Source organism: Canis lupus, chromosome 5 (assembly GCF_011100685.1).
Source record: "Canis lupus familiaris isolate Mischka breed German Shepherd chromosome 5, alternate assembly UU_Cfam_GSD_1.0, whole genome shotgun sequence".
In the NCBI taxonomy this organism is placed as follows: domain Eukaryota; kingdom Metazoa; phylum Chordata; class Mammalia; order Carnivora; family Canidae; genus Canis; species Canis lupus.
In genome coordinates this window covers 42,106,420-42,131,927 of record NC_049226.1, presented here as the reverse complement: position 1 = coordinate 42,131,927, position 25,508 = coordinate 42,106,420, and the positions used below count along the sequence as shown (strand labels likewise).

Below are 25,508 nucleotides of genomic sequence, written 5' to 3'. Positions count from 1 at the left end.
CCATAAAGGTGCCCATGAGGGGCTCGAGGAACACCATCATCAGAACCTTGAGACTGACAAAGCCAGCTGGAGTGTGGGCTGTATCAGGAGCCATGAAGCCAAATCAAACCCAAGAGCCATGTTCATGCCACCCTCGCCCTCGACATGGATCCAAGCCTGTCTTTGGTTTCCCCCAAACACTTAAGCCAAGTCCAAAAGCCTCCTCTACTTGCCCCAGGGATACCTCAGGTAGAGCCACCGCCCCTAGTCCCCACCTGGGGGCCTTTGGCACAGGTGAGGCTTGGCAGCTCACCCCCACACTGGCTGCAAGTGGCAGAGTCAGCTCTTCCCTGAGCCGCTGTCAGTCCCAGGGTTGATGGTCTCCCTGCACCTGAGGGAGATTGCCCAAACCTGTTAGCAATCCACTCTTAGCACAAAACAAGGTTCTTGTGGTCAGAGAGCTGGTACTGTGACTCCACAGCTAAGACCCGCTTCCAAGGCCAAGGGACACGGAGAGAAGAACTTGGCATGGCTCAGGGCTGGATAGGACCTTCTCTGTGGCTGCTTTTCCTGTATCCAAGTTTCAAACCACAGTCTCTAAGCACCTCTTTACAATGATGGCCACATCCTGTACTTTGGGCCAAAATGCTGCCCCTGAAAAAGGAAAGAGCAACGAGAAAAAAACAACTTGATTCAGTAATGGGCAGAGAACTTGAATAGACATTTCTCCAAAGAATGGCCCAAAAAGCACTTGGGAAGATGCTCAACATCCCTAATCATTAGGAAATCAAAACCACAAAGAGATACCAACCACCTCGTACATTAGGGTGCTACTATCAAAAATAAGAACATGACTAGTATCAGCGAGGATATAGGCAAACTGGAACCCTTACGCACTGTTGACTGGAATGTATATTGGTACAGTTGCTATGGAAGATACGAGTGTTTTCCTTTAAAAATTAACGCAATTCCCATACGATCCAGCAATTCCATTTCTAGGTATACACCCAACAGAATTCACAGCAGGGTCTCAAAGAGGTATCTGGTCACCCGTATTCATAATAACATTATTCACAATAGCTAACTCAAGGAAACAACTCAAATCTCCACTGGCTGATGAGTGGATGAGCAAAATTGGTATATCCATACAATGGAATAGTATTCATCCAAACAGAAGGAACTTCTGACCAATGCTACAACACGGATGAACACGCTCTGACGTTATGCTACCTGAATAATAAGCCCAACATATAAGGACAAATACCATACGATCCCACTCATCTCAGGTTCCTAGTGTCGTCAAATGCAGGCAGAAAGCAAAAGAGTGGTTGCCAAGGGCTGGGGCCAGGAGAATGGGAGTTAGTAGGGAATGCGGACAGAGTTTTAGTTTTACAAGACAAATTGCTCTGGGGATGGGCAGTGCTGCTGGCTGCACAAACGCGAATGTTTTTAATACCATGAATCGTCCACTTAAAAGTGGCTAAAATGGTAAACATTATGTCATGTGCATCTCAACAGAATAAAAAAGAGAGAAAATAAGCGCCTGTGTGGCTCAGTTGGTTAAGCATCTGACTCTTGATATTGGCTCAGGTCTGATCTCAGGGTCATGAGATCGGGCCCCAGGTCAGGCTGTGGTGCTCTGGGTGTGGAGCCTGCTTTAGATTCTCTCTCCCTTGCCCTCTGTCCCTCCCCAACTCTAAAAAAAAAAGAGAGAGAAAAAAAATGTACGTAGGAAAAAAAGATTTTAAAAAAGAGGGAAGGAGAGAGGGAGTCCCTGGGGCCCAGCTCTGAGGGGAGCACCATGGCTGCCTGTCTCGTTCAGGTGACAAGAACCCCATCCCTGCAGGTCCCCAAACCCCATGCCCATGAGGTAACCATGGCCAGAGGCCACCCAACACACCTGCCCTCACCCACATGGGACCCCACTTGGGAGTCACAAGCCACCCTAGGTACAAAGAGCTATACAGAGCCCTACCCCTGCAGCAGCCCCCAACAGGAACACAGTTCGAACAGCTCATCACCCTCTGCCTCGTGGCCACCTCTCCCTTCCCTCATATTTGTCTTGGGGAAAGACGGAAGTGGGAAGAAAGCCTGGACCACTGTTGGCTGCAGTACCCAGAGGCTCTGCCCCCACAGGAGGCTAACAAGCCTTCTGAAGGGCTCCAGCCCTGGACCAGGCAGTGTGAGGAGGACAGACAACCCGGGTTCAAATCCAGACTCTGCAGAGGGTGCTCATTCCTATTGAGCCTGGGGCATTTAGGACATGGACAGGGCCTGGTACAGGGTCTCCCCGCCCCCTGTCACCTGCCTGCCAGGCAGCATGGGGAACATCTAATACCTATTTTTAAATTGTACTTAATAAATACACTTAAAAGGGTAGGAGGAGGTAATCGCCTTATCATAAGAGTTGCTATGAGATTCATCTAAATATGTGAGCTTTCCTATGGCACTTGCAATGTTTGATTTATGCACAGCTTTATAAGATCTTTTTAAAAATTTATTTTCAAGAAAATAAGGCCCACCTACAAAGGCCCTGAAAAATAGCCCAGGAGTGAGTGACTCTTCAACTATTAACCAAATATAGTGCAAAATCTAGTCTGCTTTCTTTGGTCAATATTTACATGGACTTCAGCCTGACTCAGAAAGGAAATTTGAAAGTATTTGGTTCAAGGCCAGAGTGGTTGTCTGGATACACAGTGTTTCAATAAGCAGCTGGGGCCTTTCCCGGGCATCCTAGGGGTGGAGGGTGGGGGTGGCAGGTGCAAGATACAATATCCCCTTCACCATCACCATTGGCAGCTATGGTCAGTCAGCTTTTTTCTTCTTTTTTTTCCCCTGAAATATTAGTTTATTTGAGAAGAAAGCCCTTTCTTAGGTCTGACTTAATAGAGGTAAAAATAAAATTCACATTCAATAAAAATGTACCTTTTGGAATTCAGGGTTCTGAATTTTGACAAACATATACACAGCCACAGCCAAATGAAGACAGAGGACAGTTTCGTCACCCTGGGAATTTCCCGTGCCCTTTGCAGCCAGGCTCCTCCCCAACCCCTGCCCCAACAACCCCTGACCTGTTTTCTGCCCCCTAGTCAGCTGTGGCCCCACCCTCTTCAGTGGGAGTCTTTTCAGTTGGCCCCGGGGTGCCACCCTGGTGTGCTGTGCGCATCAGTGCTATGCTCCTTTCCGGGGCTGCAAGGGAGGGATTCTGTGGTGCAGGTGGGTGGACCACGGTTGGTTTATCCACTCCCCAGCAGAGGGACACTTGGATGTCACGAGATTCTGCTACTGTAAATAAAGCTGCCACACACAGCTGCCTATAGGGCTCAGCGGGCATATGCTTTTGTTTTCATTGCTCCTGTGGCCTGCTGACCTAGCTAGAGGTTAAGTTCAGAGGTCAGAGCCCAGGAGAGCTGAGACCCTCAGGGCACCTGGCCTGTCGGGCTCCGTGCCTCTACCACTGGAGCACCTGTGCCCCCCACCGCTGCCTGGCAAGCCCCCAGGAGGGTGGGCAGGGGACACAGGTGCCACCACTCCCCCACCGCTTGGGAGAGTGCTTCCCACACTGCACAGCCAAGGCCTAGGAGCACAGAGGGATACGAGCACAGAAATGTCAGGGGGATGGTAGCCAGAACAGAGGCACAAGGGAGCGAGGCCTGAAGGCCTGAGGCACTGAGGGGACAGAGACCCCTTCAGTGGAAAAGAATCTGAGCTGAGACTTGAAAGCAACACAAACAGGCCTCAGCAGCAGCAGGGTATGGGCAGGCTTGCACCACCAGGGGCCTGTCCCCGGGGCCAGTGAGCAGGACAGAGGTGACATCTAGCCAGAGGCCACTCACTGGTCTGGAAAAGTCGGCCCCAAGAAAGCAGAATCCGGCACACATTTCTCAAGGCCTCCAGAGATAACTATGTACGGTGTCCATTTTCTAGGTGAGGACTCAGGTTCAGAGTGGGAAAGTGACCGGCCCCAAAGCACACTGTGATGGGCTAGGGCTGGTGCCCAAGGCCACCTGCTTGGCCTGCAACCACACACACATGGGTGTCTTCCAAGCCCCCTGCCCAGAGAAATGGGTTGCCAGCTCTGCCTCTAAGAGCCACCAGATGGGCACTGGCCACCTGGGCCCAGCACCCAGGGACCCACCTGCCAGGCACCACCGTCAAAGAGGTGCTTCAGGGCCAGTGGGGAACCCATTAGTGAATATTAGAATATTAGTGTTGAGCCAGAAAGGTGCAGCTAATCTCCTTATTGTTTAAGGCAAGCGCCAGGCTGAGGAAAATGGTTTGCCTAATTGAACTCCCTTGAAGTTAATCCAGGAAAACGGGCCCAGTCTCCATGGACTGGCATGACACCACCAGCAGAACCCTGGCCTGCTCAGGTGACCACAGCTGAGGGCGCTCACCTCACCCTGGTCCCCGGATTACCTGTCCGGGCCTTACCCAGCACACCTCCAATGACCCACCCAAAGAACTAACGCCTCCCCCGTCTCGGGGCGCCAAGAGCTGGAAAGGGCCTATCTCCAGGCAATCAGCAGCCTTCTCGAGAACAAGCTGAACTGTAGCAAGGACACAGATAGGTCGACAGCAGGGGCCTTGTGTTTTGGTGGGGTTGTCTTTCATGGAAGGAAGGCAAGAGCATGGTTTGAACCTTTTGCCATGTCACCCCCCCAGTCCTGGCATTCACGGCTTCTCTCAGGTTTCTGAGGCTGCTCCATGTCTGTCCAACCCTCAGCAGACCCTCGAGGTGGCAGGGACTGTGAGTGGGATCCAAGGCTGAGCCAAGGCCAGGCCTGTGTGTAGCCGTCAGGGGCATGGGGGGCAGGGCCCGAGGCCACCAGCACTACCACGTAGGTTGATGGGGGGGTGAGGTGGGGGTGCTGCCTCCATTCCTCAGAGATGCTGCATCCTGAGGCCACAGGGGGTTTGCTGCCTTCCCTCAGAGGCGGGCCTCGCCATCTCCCACCTAGTTCCTCAGAACCACAGCAGCGGTGTGGCCATCACTGGGAGCCTGTTGGAAACGCAGACTCCCAGGCACCACCCCAGGCCCACTGAGTCACAGTCTGCAGTTGGACCACATCCCCAGGCATTGCCAAGAAGGGCTATGCTATTCCACCACATTCTGAGGGACCTCACACACCCACTTGGTTATTGACTCAATCCTGGAACTGTTTTCACTGCCAGAAAACTCTCCCGTAACCACCCTGGGCAGCAACTATTTTATACAACTGTCATTACCCCAGAAGTCACAATCTCTCCTTGGATTTCCTTGGAATCACACATCACCGTGTGAGCATTATTTCCAGCTCCTGAACACAGGGAGGTGGCCTCCACTGGGCCCGTGGCACAACGCCCTGCCTCAAGAAGTGGCTGGCTGTCCTTTAAAACAGGCACTGAACGTAAAGACTGCTAACTCTGGGAAACGAACTAGGGGTGGTAGAAGGGGAGAAGGGCGGGGGGTGGGAGTGAATGGGTGACGGGCACTAGGGGTTATTCTGTATGTTAGTAAATTGAACACCAATAAAAAATAAATTTAAAAAAATATAAAAAATAAAAATAAATAAATAAATAAATAAATAAATAAATAAATAAATAAATAAATAAATAAATAAATAAAACAGGCACTGAGGGTGGTGTACGCCCCCTCCAGCCACAGCACAGCCCCAGCGGCTCTAAGCAATGCCTCCAGGCCAATTCATGTGGCCGAGGGCAAAGTCAAGCACATGCTTTCTTTTGACCTCTGCCTACCACACACAAGATTCACTAGATATGACCCCAGTGACTGTCCGTTCCTTGTAACAACATGAAGCTTTGCCACCACAGTGTTGGAGAGAGCTCAAAGATCCAGCTCCCCACTTTAAGGAACCCAGTGACTCAGCCTGGCTAGAAGTCTTTTTTTTTAAGATTTTATTTATTTATTCATGAGAGACACACAGAGAGAGGAAGAGACATAGGCAGAGGGAGAAGCAGGCTCCCTGCGAGGAGCCTGATGAGGGACTCGATCCCAGGACCCCCGGATCACAACCTGAGCCGAAGGCAGACGCTCAACCACTGAGCCACCCAGGTGCCCCTAGAAGCCTTAATGCCTCTTCTGGGAATCGCCTAGAGGCTGGCGAGGCTGGGGAGAGGACTGGACAGGGTTCAGGAGAAGCAGAGCACCTACTTGGGTGCAGCACGCAGCCCACAGATTGCCTCAGAGAGTCCACACCATTGTCTATGAGCAAGGCACTTGATCTGACCCAGAAGGGAACAGAGGCACAGAGTGGTTTAGTGACTCACCCAAAGCCACACAACTGAGAAGCTATAAAGCTCAATCTTGAACCCAGAAACCCAGTTTCTTGCCACTAAGCTCCCAGGCCTGCTCTCCTGCCTAGGCTCTTCCCCATTTGCTGGGACACATCGTGACCTCAGTTTCGTCGCGTGTAAAGGACAGGGGCTTAGACTCTAACATCCCCACCAGCTGCAATATCCCACAGGTCTGTGAATGACAGCATGAACAGCTGCTTCCCCACTCTGGCAAGCAGGCCTGGGTACCAAGACCATTCTCCCACGGGACCAGGAGCTTCATCCTCACATGAAACTGGGGTACACACTAGCAGTTTGAGCTACCACATTGCGACTGCTGGTGTTTGCAGCCAAGGGAGCTAGAAATGTATGTGCTTTGTGAGGCTGTGTGTAGACCATGAGAGGTGACCACTCCCATGCTGTTCCTTCTGGAGTGAGCCCCCCTTGACCCCGGGCCCTCATTAACCCCATATGGCACTTCCCACTCCAAAGGACCACTTGGTGTCCTCAGCTTGCACAGTGGGGCCATCCGGCCTGCACATCCCGCCCCCCACCCCCCCACAATCCCTTGCCAGACCATATCCCTGGAAAGCCTGACCTCTCCTGGGCATGTTAGGTGGGCCAGATGGGACCTCAGCCATGAGTGCAGGTCATGAGGCTATGGCTTGATCTACATTTTGAGAGACCTCACCAACCCATACGGGTGACCCTCAAAAGGTCAATTCCAACCAGGCCACCACCATGAAGGCCCGCACAGTCCTGGTGCCCCAGCTCACCCCAAGAAGCCTTGTGCCTCCACATGTCCCCAGTATATTCATTCTATGACTCTCTCGTACCATTCCTGCCACCTGGAAGAGCTGTCCATGCCCTTTGCCTGCCAACATCACACCCATGCTGTCGGCCAAGCTGAAGCCCCTCCTCTTGTGACCTCATCCGTGGTGCGTCCAGTCCCCAGGAGCCATTCCCACTGGCCTGGGGAGCAGCCCCGTCAGTCCTGGGTCCTAGGTCCTGGGCTCAGCTCCTCACCTAGACTCTCAACAGGAAGGCCTGGGGGCTGGGCACATCCAATGACTCATTCATTCATTCCATGGAGACTGCTCACTTCCAAAGTTCTGCTCCACACTTTGGAGCAGATGTCCTTAGTTTCAGGAATGCTACACCAAAGGGTTGAGGAGGCACATGTCACCACATCCAGGACTTCAGTAAATAAGGCAAGATGTTTTAGAATCTGGGTGACAGTGTTGGGAGGTTTGTTCTTCCTGTTGTTGTATACATATAAAATTCATCGTTTAAAAGAAAGGCCCCTCTGCCTGAGAAACCTATCCCTCTCCTGTCCTTCTCTTCCTGCTAAAGCATTCCCTTTTCAGGGGGTCCATGCCTTTGGCCTGCTCTGCTCTGTCCCTCCTCTAAGCCCTGGAGCCACCTGCCTGTGCCTTGCTCACAGTGTAGCATCTTCTGGGCCCTGAAATCTGTACGAACCCTACCTCCTCGAGCATCCTCTAAACACTGGGAAGTGTTCCTCTCCAAACCTCCCAGGGGTCTGACTGAATCCCCAACATGCTGGGTGCCCAAGTTTAGTGCCACTTCTGCATCTGCGATGGCCCAGTTGTGGGGAAAGAAAGGACAAGAGCATGTGCCACAGCCATGGTGGGGACAAGAATGTGCTGGACTCCACCACCACCACCACTCTGGCCTGGCCAGCCCACACTCTCCCCCAGGCCCTGGCATTGGCTCGACAGTCCTGAACTCAGCAGATGCACATTCAAATGGTTTGGGTTCCCCCTCCAGGCACAGCAGGCCCTCCCCCAAGACATGTGCAGAAGTAGGCTTCAAGCTGGTGGCAACCTCACTTGGCCAGGCCAGGAGCTGCTGGGCATAATAGGATTGAAACAACCCAGAGCACTTCTAACATTTGCTAAGTCTGCTAAAGTCACAGAGAGAAAAAGACAAAGAAATAGTGTCTGCAGGGCTGTGAACAGCAGCATGGAGCAGCCTTGCCACACACACACACACACACACACACACACACACACACACACACTGTCCAGCCCCCCCAAGGCCCCTCGCTAATGGATGCAGCATAAAGACGCTCCAAAGCCAACCTGCATCCAGTCCCAGAGGGACATCGCTGTCCATCCTGGGGGGTGGAGTAGGGATCAGCAGCTACAATTGCTGCCACTGGGGGGTCCAGGCATAAGAGGGAAGAGTGGCTTCCGTTCAGAGGGGGAGGGCTGAACTGGACTCCCATCAAAGGGGCAGGGTGGCCCTTGCTGGCCTGACAGTTTGCACAATCTAGAGGCAGGCCACGAAATCCCAATTAGTGCCCGATAATTGCCAAGCTTCTATGCTGACCGAGGCCATCCCATTATCCTCACAGTGGGCATCAAAGCGAAGTTAGGATTACTTCATTTGCTGCATGCTGACCCAGACCTCTATCCACAGGGCTAGTTTTTACGTCCCTCTCCTTTTAAAGGGCAGAAATGAGGTGGCGAGGGGGCTGGGCTTATACAAGCCTAAGTGGCCTGCAGGACTAAGCTGGGCGACCAGGTGAAGAGACTCAGGAAGCCTGCGCCTCTCTCAAGGGCCTGAGCTGAATGCCACTCTCTGCTCCAAGTGTGCTTCACAGTAAAGCCCGGCTCCTCCTGGGGTGGGGGCGGGGGGGCACCTAATGTTCCCTATTAAAGCAGCTCTGCTGTTAATCTAAGCAGCATTTGTGGAGACTTGAGATACTTAATTCAGCAGAAAACAATTCAGCAAGCAAGGAGCACCGCTATGCTGTTTCACACCCGCTGATGCCAAGCAAAGTATTTACACACCAGCCCAGACTCCCCCACAAGCAAAGGCCAGCCTTTGCCTTCACACCTGCGGGTCGGTTCTTTGGGCAGCTACGGAGCATCTCTCAGTGCCAGGCACTGGGCAGTAAGAACAGCAAGTGTGGCCTCTGCCCTCGGGAAGGCCTACGGGGTGGGGGAGGTGAGGCACACCGGCCAGCAGTGTGATTGCCAAAGATTAGGTGCTGGCAGACAGAATAACTGGGGGTGGGGGGTGTCAAGGAAGCCTCTCTGGCACAGTGACCTCCATGCCAAGGCCTGAAACATAAAACAGAGACCTACACCCAACACAGAAAGAACGGGCATGTGGGGGGCTCCGTCAGTGAACCGTCTGCCTTCAGCTCAGGTCATGATCTTGGGGTCCTGGGATCAAGCCCTGCATCACATGGGGCCTCCCTGCTCAGTGGGGAGCCTGCTTCTCCCTCTCCCTCTGCCCCCCACCCACTCATGCTCTCTCTTTTTCACTCTCTCAAATAAACAAAATTTTTTTTTTTTTAAAGAGAAGAAAGAAAGAACATAGAAAGAAGGTTCCTCTGGGCAGGAAAACACGGGCATGGTGCTCTCTTGTCCTGCTGCAATCGGCCTGCTTCTCACGTGGTTCCCCAGACTGCCAGTGTCTCTGGGCCAGGCCAGGCTTGGCCAGAGGGCCTCGCACCCTCCTCACATCCAAATATGTAGCTACCAATACCCCCGTCCCTAGGCTTTGGAAAGGTGGGGGAGTAGAGCAGTCTCAAGGGTTTTGTTTTGTATCTCTGACTTGGTATTTAGCCAGAGAAGATGTCTTCACTATAGAAACCAGAGCCACCAGGGAGGAACACAGCAAATCTAAACCACGCTAGTTGGTGACCGAGCTCAGGGGGAAAGAATGCCAAACACAGTGACAAGGAACACTGGATGAAGGCAGAACAAAGATGCTAAGAGAAAGATGGCTATCTGCTGCTCAAGAGCATTGCAGGATCAGAAGCACCAGCGCATGAGCCTGACCAAAGAAATGCTAAGGGAGACAGGTACAGAGGGTGTCACCGACCCCCACTCCGTCCTCACAAGAATGCTTTGAGGTAGGTCAGGACCCACAGCGCACAGTCGGAAGACTCAGGAGTTGGCCGAACTGCACAGTCCAGGTTTTCTGCAAGGGCCACCGCCGCCTTGGATGGAAGAGCGCTGTGGGCTGGGGTCAGCAGGGCAGGAGGATGATCCCAAAAGCCATTGAAGAGGACTGGGGATCATCTCACTCCTCCCCTCACGGGCCCCAGAGGCTCCATGGTCTGTGTCCAAATCCAAATCTGTCCCAGAGTCCGTGTCAGGCAGTAGAATGCAGAGGTGGCACAGGCCAAACACAGGCCCCAACTCAGGGACATTTGTCCAGAAGGCTCTACTGCTGGGAATGGGACTGCCCTCTGCAGTGACAACAGCCATGGCAGTTTTAAATAACATTTTATTTGTCAATACTTTCAGATTCCTAGTCAAGTTACAAAGCCAGCATAGGGAGCTCTGCTGTGCCTACGCCAGCTCCTCCGAGGTGGCCACCTCCCACACCCATGCTCCATTTGTTATAAATGTAGCGGAGACCGTCCGTCCATTCTTTGGGCAAAAGCAGTTGCCCTGCTGGTATGAGGACTGGTCAGCTTTCCAGCACTGCAGCTGGGAGGGAGGCATGTCCTTGTCACTGCCACGCAGCCACACTGAGCCCCCAGGGCCCCTCGGTCTCCAGGCACCCAAGCCAGGCCCATGCACCCTCCTAGAGGCTGTGAATGGGGTGGGGTGGGGGGCAGTGCAGGCTCAGAGGGCTGAGCTCGCCCCACCCCAGCAGGGAGGAACATAAAAAAAACAACGTCCTGAGGAAACATAATCCCCTTCACAGCTTGGTGTGACTGTCCCTGAAACGGTCTCTGACAGCTGAGAGGACAGAGCACCTGAGCATGAGGACTCTCTCTTCTGGCAGGGTACAGCCTGGGTTCAAAATACTGCGTTCTGTGCTAATCACCCACCCTGCTGGAACATTTCCCGTGATCTCCGAGGATGGGGACATTTATGGTTCTCTGTCACCCAAAGGGAGGATGAGCTAGAACAGCACAATCTCTGTGTGCTACGGGCACGGCTGTGGCCTGGTCTCTCTGGGGACGATCTCGTACAGCCTCCCTGTGCCGCTGATCAGACTGAGCTTCTACAGGAGCCCTTGCTAGTTCTGCAGTTGTGCAGCTGAGATAGGGCTTAGGGACTTCCGTGGCCCTCAGGGCTCAAGGGTCATGTGCACTAGCCCCCCGGGGAAGGGGGGGCCTGCTTTAGGACATGGCGTCTTGGGCCTTCATACACTCGCCTCCCTGCCAATCTCCATCACAGTCATGGCCACACCGGTTCTTTGACTTGGTGATTCCAGATCCAGAAGAAGATCCGACATGTATTTGCACATGTGTGCAAATAAGTAGGATAAGGATGTTTATTGTAGCACCGTTTATGGTGGTGAAAGTCTGAAACAAACTAAATGTCCATGGGTGAGTTGAATAGATGATAGGACATCCATACAATGGGATACATCGTAGCCATTGAAAAGAATAAAGCAGATCTACAGATGGGAAAGCAGACATCTCCCAAGGCCACTAGGAGGTACTTCAAGGGTTACTTAAAACAGGGTCTGGTCGGAGCAAACACTCATGAATGTTAGTTCCCATTATTGTTCTAAGACCAGCCTGCTCTGCTTTTATGAAGGAAAAGAAGTAGGACATCCAGGAGTGGCCATCCATATAGGAGAGAGAATCCATCCATGCAGAGAACACCTCGGGAGGGGGTGCAGGGCAAAGGAGCCCAAGCGAGACATTTTCACCCTATGCCTTTTGGCACTGTCTGACCTGCTATCATGCTCATGTATTACCTACACTCAAAATTTTAAACATCATAACTGTGAAGATGCCAAACACAACAAACTACCATGTCCCCAGGGGTGAGGGGCAGATAGCTGCTACATCAGGTGAGGTAGGGACCCTGGACGGCTGATCTTCAAGGCCAACCAAGGTGATGACGGTTATACAGGGATTCACAGGTGTCCAGCCCCAGGGCCCTCGCCTACCCAAACCAAGGGCTGGGGTAGGGGGAACAGTTACTCCTATCTCCAGTTGACAGGCTTACTTTACACATGATTCTAACCAGCCTGGCTGTGTGGTTGCCCCAAATAGCAGAGAAGTGGCCGACGCGGAGGGAGATGGAACAGGCACATGGCAGGCAGTGAGACCCAGCAGCAGACAAGGGGTCAGAAATACGGGAACAGTGTAGTGTCTAGGGCCACCCAGCAGGAGCAAGGGCCCCACATTCTAGCTCTGGGCCCCACATCATAATGACCTCATACCATGAACTCATCTGTGCTAGTGAGGAGGGAAGGTGAACCCACCCACACATGACTTTAGAAAGCGCATATGCATGATTTGTTTATAAAAAGATAACAACAAACCTTAAGACACTGAAAGTTTCACTAAACACTGGAGAGTTGACTATGTGAAACACATTCCTCCCAAAAAGTACCAGATAAAGGTCACCGCTCAACGTCTAACAACGAAGACCTTGGTCCAAAGGGCAGGGTCCCTTCCTGCATCCCCGTCTGACCTTGGCCCTAGGATGGGGGTCATCGCCTGTGTGTCCCTCATCTGTGCTGCAGCCATGGAGCCACTCATGCCCAGGAGGCTGAGGGTCTGGGTGTCCCCGAGGCCTCCCAGCAGGAGGAAAGCCTGGCAACCCTGCCGGCCAAGGGCTCCTGTGCCAGTGGAAATGTGTTTGCTTCATAATCAACAAGGGGTCAAAGCCGGGCTGTCGTTCTTTTTTCTTTTCTTTTTTCTTTTCTTTTTTCTTTTCTTTCTTTCTTTCTCTCTTTTTCTTTCTCTTTCTCTCTTTCTCTTTCTTTCTTTCTTTCTTTCTTTCTTTCTTTCTTTTCTTTTCTTTTCTTTTCTTTTCTTTCTTTTTTTAATTATCCTGCTGTGTTTTGACATAGAGACCCAAGGTCTAAAATTAGGCTACTGGATCTCACACCTGACTCTCCAAGCTCCCCAGGAGAGGGGGGCCCTGTCTCAGTGCCGACCGTGGAAGGTGTCAAATCTGTGCTCGGGGAACAGTGTCTTCTGAACACACTGCTCCAGGCAGGCCCAGGCTGGAGGACTGGCTGTTCTGCTGCACGCCTGGGGCAATACTGGAGGTCCCTCATCCGGGAGGCCCCAGGGTCCAGCTCCTCCACTCACCACTTCCAGAAATCCCAATCTCCACCCTTTCTTCAAAGTGACCAGCTGCAGGGTTCCATCCAGGTGTGAAGGCGTGTGGTGGGCTGGGGTTAGAAAGTCTGTGTGGTCCCATCACCAGGGTCTAAGGACCAGGCTCGCAGGGACCCAGAAGCCGGCCTCCAACAGGCCACGGCTCAAATCTACGGCCTGGGCCCCAGTGGCCCCCACAGAGGGAGACCCTGCCCATTCTTTCCGCTTACCATCTGGCAGCTGGGGTGGGAGGGGCGCCCCCAGGTCTCCAACTGGGCTCAAGTGCTCAGCTTCTGTAATGCAGGAGGTGCCTGCACTTTCCATTCTCTTGCTCATAATTACCCCTGTAATTATTCCTGGAGGCCGTGAGGATCAGAGGGAGAGAGAGAGAGAAGGCTGATACACGCAGGACACTGCCATTCCCAGCTGCTACCTGGGCTTCCTGTCAGAGAGATGCCTCAGATGAAATCATGCACCCTTTGGAGCCCCCCTAATAATGCATCTTTCTTTAAGCCCGTGGATGCTTCCAGATCTGAGAAGGGCTCTGCCCCTGCTCAGCTCATCATGTGTGGCCTCCTCCTGGGCCCTCCACAGCATCCATCACCATCAGCAACTCAGCAAGGTGAGGCCCCATGAATCCTTCCAACTCTGTACAACTATTTAGAAAGTCTAGCAAAATCTAGATACCTTCTCCTGTGGATAGCTATCAGTTCCCCTTTATTTCTTTTGCCCGTATTAAAAGATGTCATATGCTAGCTGCAGCAGGGAAAGGGCTGTCATTGGGGAGAGTCGGTTCTTCCTCCCTCTGTCCCTTCCACACAGCACAGACCCTGCCAGGGGGTGGGGGCAACTCTAGACTGGATGGCCAGAGGCTCCTGGGGGAGGGGGCATTAACCTTGAAGCTGAGAGGCCAAACCAAGGGGCTTGTAGCAGGATCCTGCCAGCCACGGCAACCCCAGGTGCCTTCAGCATCTCCCTCTTCTCTCCTCTTGTCTGTTTCTCTCGAAGGTACAGCCTGTGTTCAGCTTTCAGTATAAGGAGAGAACTTCAGGAGACCTGGACCCCTCCACCTCTGCCACAAGCCATGGTGTGAGATCAGACCTCTGTCCTTTGGAAAATCAAGCAAAGCACCTGATGGTCAGTAGAAGAGGGGCCCCGACAGATGTAAACATCCTAGGTATTTACATTCCTCCCCCATCCTGCTTCTGAGCTATTATGGGCTTCAGAGGCATAACTGTGGCACCTTGAGAATGGCTAACGGTGCAGGAGTATGTTCTGGCAAGAAGGGCGCTTTGCCAGCAGGGGTAGGGAGAGCTTGCCTCCAGCTGGGCCCCAGCAAATGGAGCCCTTGCATTGCAGGACAGTATCCCCATCAACCAGTGTGGTGTCAGCAGATTTTTTTTTTAAGAACCCACAGTGCAGAAGTGAAAGGGGGGCATATATCTATGCATTTATTCAACCAACATTTATAGACTGCATGGCGCCTGTGCCATCTGAGGATGGGGCTTAAGAGTGGCCACAGCACATATCTGCATGAGTACTAACAGACAACATTCCAATCTCTGCTTGGGGACCAAGTCACTGACTTCTTACAGAGACATTATAGGCAGGTCCTCTCATTATGCCCATTTCACAGAGGAGGGAACTGAAGCCAGATGGTAAGTGGTAGAGCTAGGATCCATACTGAGAGCACCCATCATCCCTCCAAGAAGGAAAGGTGACATCTAGAAAGAGAAAGCAGAACAGGAAATTGCAGGTGCAGATGGACCAAGCATGTGCCAGAGGGCAGAGCTCTAGCACACTTACCTCTGCCCCCAGAGGAAGCCCATTCAGCGGCTCAGCAAGGGCCTACCTCCTCGAGCTCAGGACAGCCCAGCACTGATGAAGGCCCAGACACCCATCTGTCAGTGGCCAGTGGGATACCCTGAACAAGTACCCTCCACCCAGGACAGTTTCTTCTTCTGACAACAAGGAAGAACTTTCCAGAACCACAACCTTCTAGGCATACATCACAAAAGAGAGTAGGGACCCTGTCTCCAAGTTTAGGAGGTGGAGACATATATTTAGAGCTGAATGTTTTAATCTCCCCTTGCCTTTGAATTTTTTTTTTTTTTTTTTTTTTTATGATAGTCACACAGAGAGAGAGAGAGAGAGAGGCAGAGACACAGGCAGAGGGAGAAGCAGGCTCCATGCACCGGGAGCCTGATGTGGGATTCGATCCCAAGTCTCCAGGATCGCGCCCTGGGCCAAAGGCAGGCGCCAAACCGCTGCGCCACCCAGGGATCCCTCCCCTTGCCTTTGGCTCCTGAATGACCCATACTGGGGTTCCATTCATGGAGCGTTCCCGGCTTCTCTGAAAACTGATTTGGTCACATCAGGCCTGAGGATGGCCTGTCCATGCTGACCACCAATGCCTGTCATGATGCCACCGGGGCCCAGTGAGACCCTAAGCTGCCCTCCAGAAATGTTTGTTCTCCACGGCTAAAGCAAGTGTGTTTTGCTGCCTTGGACTCTGAAAATATTCTCTGGGTAGAGTGTCTACAAGTACCTCCCCTAGACTGCAGAGAGACTGTAATCCAGCCCCATCTGGCTTCCGAGCTGGCAGCCAGGTGCCTTACTCATTTCACAGATGAGGCCTCTAAGTGACGGCCACTTTGGCAGGAACCAGGGCTCAGCGATGAACAAACAACATGCTCCTTCTCAGAGAGAAGACTGGGCACATGGGCATCAATCACATCACACAAGGTGCCCAGGCAAGGGACCAGGGGAATGACAAGGGGAGTGAGAGACAGGTAAGAAGGCTCCCCCAGACCATGATTCCTGACAACAGGGCCAGGTCTGTTTCAAGTTAACAACACAGTCATCTGGCCCCCAGAGTAGCTAGCCACCCAAGCCCCATCACCCAGACGGGAAAGTCTAAAGAGCAGGGCCTGGCTGGGGTGCCAGCCACTGGTGGCTTCCTGCCTGCTGTCTGGAGCCTCCTCCTTCCTTCTGGAGGCCTCACAAGCACTTAAAGCATGAGAATGAAACAGAGAGCCAAAATGTTCTTCATTTGCAGGAAAGGCCCCCTGGCGCAGTTGTTAATGGGGGAAGCCAGTGGCTCTGTAGACCACTGCGGCCCCCAGGGGCCGTGGGCTGCTACCTCTCACAGGGAAAAGGAAAGCCAGGCTCTGTGTCTTCAGCAGGAAGCAAGATGCTGTAAGGATGCCGAAAAGCCCCCGGCCCTAGCAGGTCCCCAGGATCCCACCAGACATAATTTTTCTCTGTGCCTCAAATCTCTCTTGTATCGCTGAGCTGCTACGGGGTCCCCCAGAGAATTCAGTGCTTGTCAGATGACTATCTTGCATCCCTTCCTCCACCTCACTGGACCCCTCATTTCCCCCACAGCCTTTGGCACTCATGACCCCCTCCGATCCCCAGCCTCTGTGCAGCCTGTCAGGGACACATGCAGACACACCATGCAGGGGGCTCGCTTCTCCCGTGGCTGCCCCTCCATGGAGCCCACATCTCGGACTGAGCACCAAACCTAACTGCCCTACACTGGGCTCCACTGGCCTTTGTCTCTTTACCCTATGCTTCATTATGAAAAAGACATGGGGTGCTTACAAAAATGCACACAGCGGACAGGCGGGAAATGAGAAATTATAGAGGTGATAGCTGGGACTAGGGCTGCTGGTGCACACAGGAAGGCCTGGAGGAAGGCAGCCGGGGGTTGGCCCAGAAGTCCTGAAGGCCACAGCCACGGGAAAGGCATTTCTAGGATTCTCGGGTGGCTCATGGCCCATTCCAGTATCATGACAAGGGATGCTCTAGCAGAGCACAGCAGACCACAGGTTCATTACCAGGCTCTAGAGCTGATTTCCTATTCATCTCTAATACCTCCCAGAGCCATGTGGGGCAAGTGCCCTGGGTGTGTTCACAGAATGGAGAAAGGCCTAGAGTAAACCTCAGCAGGGGTGTGGAGGGAGGGCCCAGAGGGCAGAGTGGCACAGAGTGGCGTTGCAGGAACTGGGCACCACGACAGGCCACACTCCCCCATCCAGGCAGAGGCAGCAGTCCAGTACTGGCAGGCTTCCCTTGGGGCAGGGGCCTGGGGAAGGCAGTACTTGGAAAGGTGCCAGCACCCCAGGGCCCCTGGGGTGCCAAGCAGGGCAGTGATGGCCAGTCCTGCCTCTCGGAGGGTTTGCAGGCAGGTGAGGGCCTACTTCACAGGAGAGTATACTGAAGCTCAGAGAGGCTGAGTGATTTGCTTGGGGCAGGCAGGACCAGGTCTGGGCCCAGGCAGCCTATATAGGGCCATGCTTGCCCTGCCAGTGGCACTCCATGGCAGGAAGCTCTTGGGGAGGAGGCAAGCTGGCCAGGAGCCTGGTGGGAGCAAGGCATGGAGACCATTTAGCTGGAGAGCAGTCCAGGGTTGGACTCCTTGCAATGGGCCTCGGAGCCTTCACACGACGGCGGGTTCTCAGAGGCACAGAAGAGCCAGTCTCATGGACGTGAGGGTTAGGCGGGCCATCCAGGTGGATAGGGAGGCAGAAGGGTCATGTATTTGGACCTCTGGATTGGGGTGAACATTCAGGGCTGTTGGGAAGTCACAGCTGGGATTCTCAGGAAACCCATGGCACAGGGTGGAGCTACAGAACAGCCTCAGGTCCATGGAAGCAGAAAAGACCATTGTATACCCTGCTTCCCCTGGTTTCTGCATAGGGATACTGAGACTTGAGCAGATGAAATGGCCTGCCCCGGCTGCCAGTTGGCCAGTGCACAGCTGGACTGGAACCACACGGTGAGGCTCTGTCCCCCACGTTCTCCTGGGGCATGGGCCCTCCTGGATTTTCAGAGCCTCTGGGCCCTGCTGGCCACTTTGACCCACCTGAGGTCTCATAGACTTGCCAAGACCTGGCTTCCTGACCAATCACAGCAAAGACACAGCTGGACTGGGCCAAAAGGCTCCCCAGTGGCCAGGGCAGGGCAATGCCCCTCACACCACTGCCACCAGTCTAAACAGTGACCAGTAGGTATGTGACAGAGGCCAACAAGCAGGCTCGGGGTGCAGCAGGGAAAGGCTGGCACATGGCCTGGCCCTGGCTGGGAGGGGCGAGCCCTGAGTGACAGTCCCCTAACCCCACCACACCCAGAGGTGGACCAGGTGCTGGGCCCTACCCTTGGCACCCATATCTACTTTCACTACCAAACAAAAACCAAGGACACCAAGGAGCAGAGGCAGGTCTATGCAGCCCCATTCTCAATAGCGCTGCACTGACCCGAGGCAGATCTGAGGACTGGGATGAGGATGGTGGTACAGAGCCTCCGGGTGGAGGCGTCAATGCGTTCGTTGTGACCTTGTGACCAAGTCGGCCCTGGCACAAAGCCTCACACAGCAAAGGAACCACACAGGGCCTGGGCTGGGCTCTCTGATGTGCCCACAGGTTCACTCTTCCCTGCCTTCCTTGGCTCCCTGGCACTCCAGGAGGCCCCCGAGCCTACCCACCCAGCCTCAATTCTCACGACCACGTCTGACCTTCCCAAACTTCTGATGAGGTGTGGCCCCCCTCCTCCTAGCTCTCCTCCACTTAAACCGCCCTTCTGTTCCCCCCTCACCCTGGAACCGACCATCTCCCTGGGCCCCGACACCTGGACCCAGCTGGGCACATGCCAGGGACCCAGCGGCCATGAGCAATGTGACCACCAAAGGCCAGAACCCGTGTGCACCCTCTCCCAGCTCCTCCCTTTCTCTACAACCTTCCCTGCCCCTTTCTCCATAACCCCCACCAAGTCCTATCATGTGGTTGACAGGAGCAACATACGGCTCGGTCACCAAACATTTCCCAGGCACCGGTCAGACAGGACCAGGACGACAACAGCTCATACTTATCAAGTTTTGACTGTGCCTGGCACTGCTCTGCATGCTGCATGTGGGTGACTTTATTAACCTCAGCACAACCCTGGGGTAGAACTTCCAGTGAACTTGTTTCACAAATGAAGAAACTGAGGCACGGAGCTTAGGTTGAGGATGTTGCCTGAGGTCATGCAGTCAATAGCTGGCCACGACTTGGGCCCGGCAGTCAGCTCCTAAGCTGGGTGGGAAGGCCCCTGCTGCCCCACCCGAGCCCATCCCAAAGGACTGAGGCCACAGGACAGTTGCACCACAGAAGCCCCAGGGCAGCTAGGCCACAAGCCACTGCCAGGGACAAAGGTGACAGTAAGAAAGGTGAGCCGCTCAGGGTGCTCCAGGTACTGTTTTACCTATCTTCCTGTCCAATCCTCAAGGCCCTCATTACTCTGCCTCTTTCACAGATGACAAAACTGAGCCTCAAAAATCTTGCCCAGGTGCCCCCAGCTGAGAGGTATCGTCAGGGAGACAGAGCCCCCCAACTCCTGCTCTCCAGCCCAGCAAGATGGGCAAGGAGTACTTGGGGGTCTAGGGGGACATGACTGCACTGGGCTCCTAAGGCGGAGCAGCCCAAGGATGGGCCATGAGGACCCCTGCGCCTGCCCTACCCCAGCAGAGGCATCCTTTCTGGGTGGCTGACCTCCATGGCCACCTTGCAGCCTTGCCCACAGGAAGTCCACGTGCAGTCATAATATCACACAGGTAGGATGCACACCAGCCGGAAGCCAAGCTGCAGAGAGGTCCGTGCAGGACAGTCGTGCACCCTGTAGTGGCAGTGGGGGGAGCGGGAGGGGGCCTCAGGGCAAGAGCCCCAGCAGGCCTTCTCAGAGCCTCTTCCCAACATCAGGGCCCCAGGGCTCTGCCTCCTTGGGGCCGGGCCATGCCGCCACTTAGGACTGTGTCTGCACCATGCAGGCCCCTCAAGGGGTGGGAAGGGGGAGTAGGGAAATGCACAGGAGAAGGCCCAGCTGCCGGGCCCAGTTCAGCTCCCACAGCTGTGTGACCAGGGCAGGTCAAGCAACCTCTCTGGTCCCCAGGTACTGCTTCTGGAGAGTCTGGTGCCCTCCATGGACAGCACTGCTCCTACCTAGGGCTGTCCTGCCTCATCACTGCAGGCCACCATCACTTGGTCCCTACCCTCAAAGACTGGTGGGGAGATACGGAGCAGTGCTACCCCATCCAACCAGCTGGCTGCTGGGGCAGGCTGCCCACACCCAGCTACTTCATCAGTGACCGCATCCAAGATTCCTCCCTACGTGACAAGAGAGTCTATAGGACAGGTGACAGAGGAGTCTGTGCAGGACATGCCACAGTCACCCCTTCCCCGAGCACCCCTTTCTCCAATGTTCTTCATCCCTAATGGAAGAAAGCCTCTAGAAGGCACTAGTGCCTCTGGCGCTTTGTAGGACAACTGAGTGGTCTTTCTCAAAGTAGCGGGGAGAAGCTGAGGGCAGGACCAGGGCAGACTCAGCCTCTAATCTTGCCAGGAGATGGGGTGCATGCTTCAGGGTTCCAGGGGCTTGTCAAGGTCACATCCATCCCCTGCTGGGCACAAGTGCTAGGGAGTGGGGTTCCACACTCCGCTGCAGGGGCAGCACAGATGGTTCCCACCCAGGCCAGAGAACCTAACTCAGATGCGTGCCCTTCCTGGGCCCTGAGCCTACCACACAGTGAGCCCACCTCATCGCAGCTCAGCTGCCTCATCCCGGGGCAGCACTTCCTCGAAGGGCTCCTGGGGCCCTCAGCACAAATCTGACCCTGGTACTGCACCTCCCAAGACACCAACCCACTTCCCCTAGCCTCGTGGTGGACACAGAGCTCCAAAGAGGCCCCTGGGAATCGGTGGCTGGTAACAAGTCACTGTGCCGATGGCATCCAGCCTTGGAGCCGCCCAGGCTAGGGAGAGAGAGGGGAGGGTACTGGGCATTATGGGGGGTCCCTGTGAGTCACTGTTGGTGTGGCCGGCAGGGGGCAAGGGGGCAGGGGGGCCAGCCTCAGAGTGAAGCCCTTCCTGCTGAGCTGGCACTTTACCTCGCCCCCTCACTCCCCTTGCCCCCTCACTCGGGCTGTACTCCCCGCTGTGCCAGCCACCAGGATACATGAGAAGTCCCAGGCTTTGGGAGGGAAAAGCACAGGGCCCCACTCAGGAAGAAGGGGCAAGTTTGGGCCTGAAATAGAGGCCTAGCCGAAAAGGCAATTGAAACTTCATGAGCAGGGGGATCCCTGGGTGGCGCAGCGGTTTGGCGCCTGCCTTTGGCCCAGGGCGCGATCCTGGAGACCCGGGATCGAATCCCACGTCGGGCTCCCGGTGCATGGAGCCTGCTTCTCCCTCTGCCTCTCTCTCTCTCTCTCTCTCTCTCTGTGACTATCATAAATAAATAAAAATTAAAAAAAAAAAAAGAGGGCAGCCCTGGTGGCACAGCGGTTTAGCGCCGCCTGCAGCCCGGGGTGTGATCCTGGAGACCCGGGATCGAGTCCCACATCAGGCTCCTTGCATGGAGCCTGCTTCTCCCTCTGCCTGTGTCTCTGCCTCTCTCTCCCTCTCTCTCTCTCTGTGTTTCTCATGAATAAGTAAATAAATAAATCTTTAAAAAAAAAAAAAAAAAAGAAAGAAACTTCATGAGCAAATAAAACTAGTCGCTACGATAGCCTCTGATGTGTGTGCTTTCCCTAACAACACGAAGCAATTAGCTCCTCTTGGACGCTATGGTTCTGGAGATGGAGTTAGATCGCACTGTCCCAACCACAGACGCCAACTCCAAGTCTGGGTGGTCACCCTTGTCAGGCCAACAGGTATAAATTCGAGGTTCATGACCGCCCACCTCCAATTCGATTAATTTGCTAGAGCAGCTCACAACACTTCAGAGAAATACTGACTTCGTAGGTCGCCAGCGTATTATACAGACCAGAACTCAGGAACAGCTGGGCTGGAAGAGATACAGAGAGCGAGGTGTGGGGAAAGGGTGCATAGCTCCTGGGAATCTCGAGCCTGTTGCTCTCCCCCAAACTCCACCTGTTCACCAACCTGGGAAAGCTCTCCAAACCCCACTCTTTTGGGGCTTTATGGAGCCTGGATTACACAGGCAAGATGGATGAAATCATTGTTCACTGGCCCCAACTCCATCTCCAGCTCTCTCCCCTCCCGGGAGGCCAGAAATAGAACTGAGAGCTCCAACTGTCTACACATGGGCTGGCTCCACTGATCCCCAGACTTAGGGGACAGAGAGGCTTCCCAAAAGTCACCTCATTAACATAACAAAAGACACTTTTCTGGCTCCCATCACTTAGGAAATTCCGAGGGTTTTAGGAAGCTTGTGCCAGGAACAGATTGAAGACAAAATACGTGTTTATTATAAATCACGTTAACTCCTTCTGCTCATCCTTTGCTTTATTGCTTACAAATCCCCTTGGTGCTTGCTATTCGTGTCATGCCATGACAATTCCACCTGCTGTATGGGTGGACAGATGGGGACTCACGGCAGAGGAGCTGCTGCCTATTACACGCCCAGAGCATGACACCCCCCCTCCATGCTGTACTCCCATCTAAGCCACAGAATAACCCTGAAGAGGGATAAATCCATCCAGTCATGAGGCTAAAGGGCTGGCATCCTCACCATCCTCACCACAGGCCCCTCTGCCCAGAGCACAGCCCTGGAAGGCTGAAGAACATCACACCTACTATGTGTGCCATTTCAGGACCAGTTGGGGTCAATTCAAGTATCATGCAGCAGCAGCAGGGAGGATGGGGTGGGCCTTGGGAGCAGAGGTCTCTGTGCACACTATCCCTTACTGCACCGCACATCCAGTCAGCACACGTGGGCCCATCCAGGGCTATTTTCAGCAGGAGCATCAAGACAAAGTGAAAAGCAACAAAGGTGTGTTAGCAGAACCTTGTACCCAACACAGGGGCTGGCCTCTGAGGCTGGGCCAGAGCCTCGGAGAGTAAGCACCACCTGGCTTTGAAAGCTACCTTGAGGAAATCTGTAAAGGCTCCACCTCTCACCTTCTGCTCCACCAATCCCCCTCCAACCCAGGCCAGCCCCTAAATCTCCATTTTCTATCAGGTGGCCAGGATTATCCACTCCCCTCCACCCAGGACCTCCAGGCCAGCTGTTCATCTTTGGTTCCAGCTTCTCTTCACGATCTCTTGCCTCCTGCCCAGTATGTACCCCAGCACTCCCTGGCCAGTCCAGATTCCATGGCCACCAAAACCTCAGGAGTCCAGGGTCCCAGGCCCATGCTGTCCTCTCTTTGAATAAACCCCTGGCATTATTACCCTCTGTCCAGCAAACACGTAAACATGGGGGGCTTTCCTGGAATGCAGTGGGGCATCAGCCCAGATCTTTGGACCTAAGCCCCACATTGATCAGGCTGGCACTTGACCATCTCTCATCTTAGCCCTCTTGAGTCTCACTGTGCCAAGGCAGGGAATGAGGAAGGTGGGAGTCGGAGACAAAGGTGGCAAGAACCAGGCTGCTTCTTGGGCAAGCGGTGGACCAGAACTTCACAGCCTGGCAGTGTCACCCGATGACACTGGAGAGCCTGACAATACTGCCTGGTGATGCGCGGCCCCATGGCACTGGCCAACAATGTGCGCATCCAACATTTCCCGACAGAGTCAAAGCCTCTCCCTGGCTCATTCCTGACTCCTGGGGGCCAGGAAGGTGTCGCCAGCTATGGAAATTATGCTCTAAGATGTATCCATAGGCCATGGAAATTTTCTGGGCAGGAGATTCTGGTATAAGTGAAGGCACTTGGCCTAAAGCTTGGGAAAGTGGCTGGGAGAGGATAAAGGCTCTAGGAGTTTCCACCGATGCAAGTGCTCTTCTGGACGTGCCTGCAACCAGACGGCTCCTGCAGCTGCTCCTCCTTTGAGCCAAATATGACACTGGGCACTTCGTGCTTCCAAACCCTTTTGCACTCATTTCCTCTGCAACAGCCTCGCTGCTCACAGTGAGGAAATTGGGCAAAGGCCGCTCCTCCAGACCTCAGATGAGGCAAGTGAGACCCAGGGAAGGGAAGGGACTGACTCAGGGAGCAAGTGAGCAGTAAAGTGAGATAAGAACTCAAGCCCTGGAACTTGTTCATGGAATCTCGGCTGGCGTCAAAAGCAGGCCCAGGAATGGGGCAAAGCCAACAACTCAACCAGTCTGCCTCCCAGGCTGCTAAACACTCGTGGCTGCATCTCATTAATTCCTGACAGTGCACTCATGGCAGCATCAGCAGGTGAGGGGGAGGACCTGGCATCCTTCTCACAGGAGAAAAAAGGAGGACATGCCTTGCCTGGCCCACTGCTCTCGGGGCTACTCAGTGCTCACGCCTGATATTGGAAGGACAGCTTCCCATCCACCCCTTCTAACACTGGGCTAGGCCTTGTCCTTAGCTCCAAGATGCTGTCCTTAGCTTCTAGGAGCATTCAGTCTGAGGGAGGCAGCCAAACTTGAGCACACGACAGAGTCCACAGAGCTGTGGGTTAGCCAAGCCAGGGTCTGGGAAGTGCAAAGGGGATGCTTGGCCATGTCCACGTGGGCCTGGGGCTCAGGGCAGGCTGGCTAAAGGACAAGCAAAGGTGGAGAGGAAGGGAGGCCCCTCTAGGAAGAGGGAACACACTGCAAAGATCCAAAGAGGTGAGAGATCAGGTCTGCAGAATAGCGGAGAGTAGATGGCCAGAGCTCTGCGAGGGCGTCACAACAGAGGTAGGTGAATGGGTCCAGGTGATGAATGGCCCCTGAGCCGCTCATCTAACCTGAAGGCCAGGGGTTCTACAGAAAGGTTGAAGTAGGAGGTCCCAATCTGCTCAGAGTACCCCGGAAAAGCTAGGGCAAGAAAACTCCGTCCTGGACCCCCTCAATGTGGGAAGGATCCCAAGAGGTCACCTTCACCCAACCACTCAGGGAGGAGCCTTCTCCAACGTGTGCTTTTCAATCCCACAAATCCGCACAATGCCCTGATGTCCTCAAAAGGCCACAGAGGCCAGAACCAAAAATAAGTCATCACAGGAAGAAGTGCTTGGACCCACAATCACCACCACCACCCAGCACGGACTTTCTAAGAAAACTCAGATTGCACCTCCAGAATGTCAGGAAGCTAGGGAAAAGGATGAGGTCACTGAAGAAAGCTGGCCCAGCCAGGGTTTCGCCTAGGCTTTGGAGTGTGGGAGGTGTTGGGGGGGCAGCCTCCTTCCACCTCCCCACCCTTTTGTTCTTAACTGTGTCACTCCAAGGGATCCTGGCAAAGACTGTGAGCTGACCCAGTTCAAGGCGCCGAGTACACTTCATCACCACGTTGCTCAGACACTGAGAT

The 25,508-nt window shown here is 54.0% G+C and overlaps 1 protein-coding gene and 1 long non-coding RNA gene across 5 annotated transcripts in view; both read right to left on the bottom strand.

The window, feature by feature from the left end:
• PEMT (phosphatidylethanolamine N-methyltransferase) overlaps nucleotides 1–25,508 on the bottom strand; it is an 89,102-nt gene that overhangs the window by 41,441 nt on the left and 22,153 nt on the right. The window lies entirely within an intron of this gene.
• On the bottom strand, nucleotides 14,747–25,437 carry LOC111095910. The gene is made up of 2 exons (XR_005359592.1): nucleotides 22,028–25,437; nucleotides 14,747–15,039 (listed from the first exon to the last, which is right to left on the bottom strand). It is a non-coding gene; the product is annotated as an uncharacterized LOC111095910 (long non-coding RNA).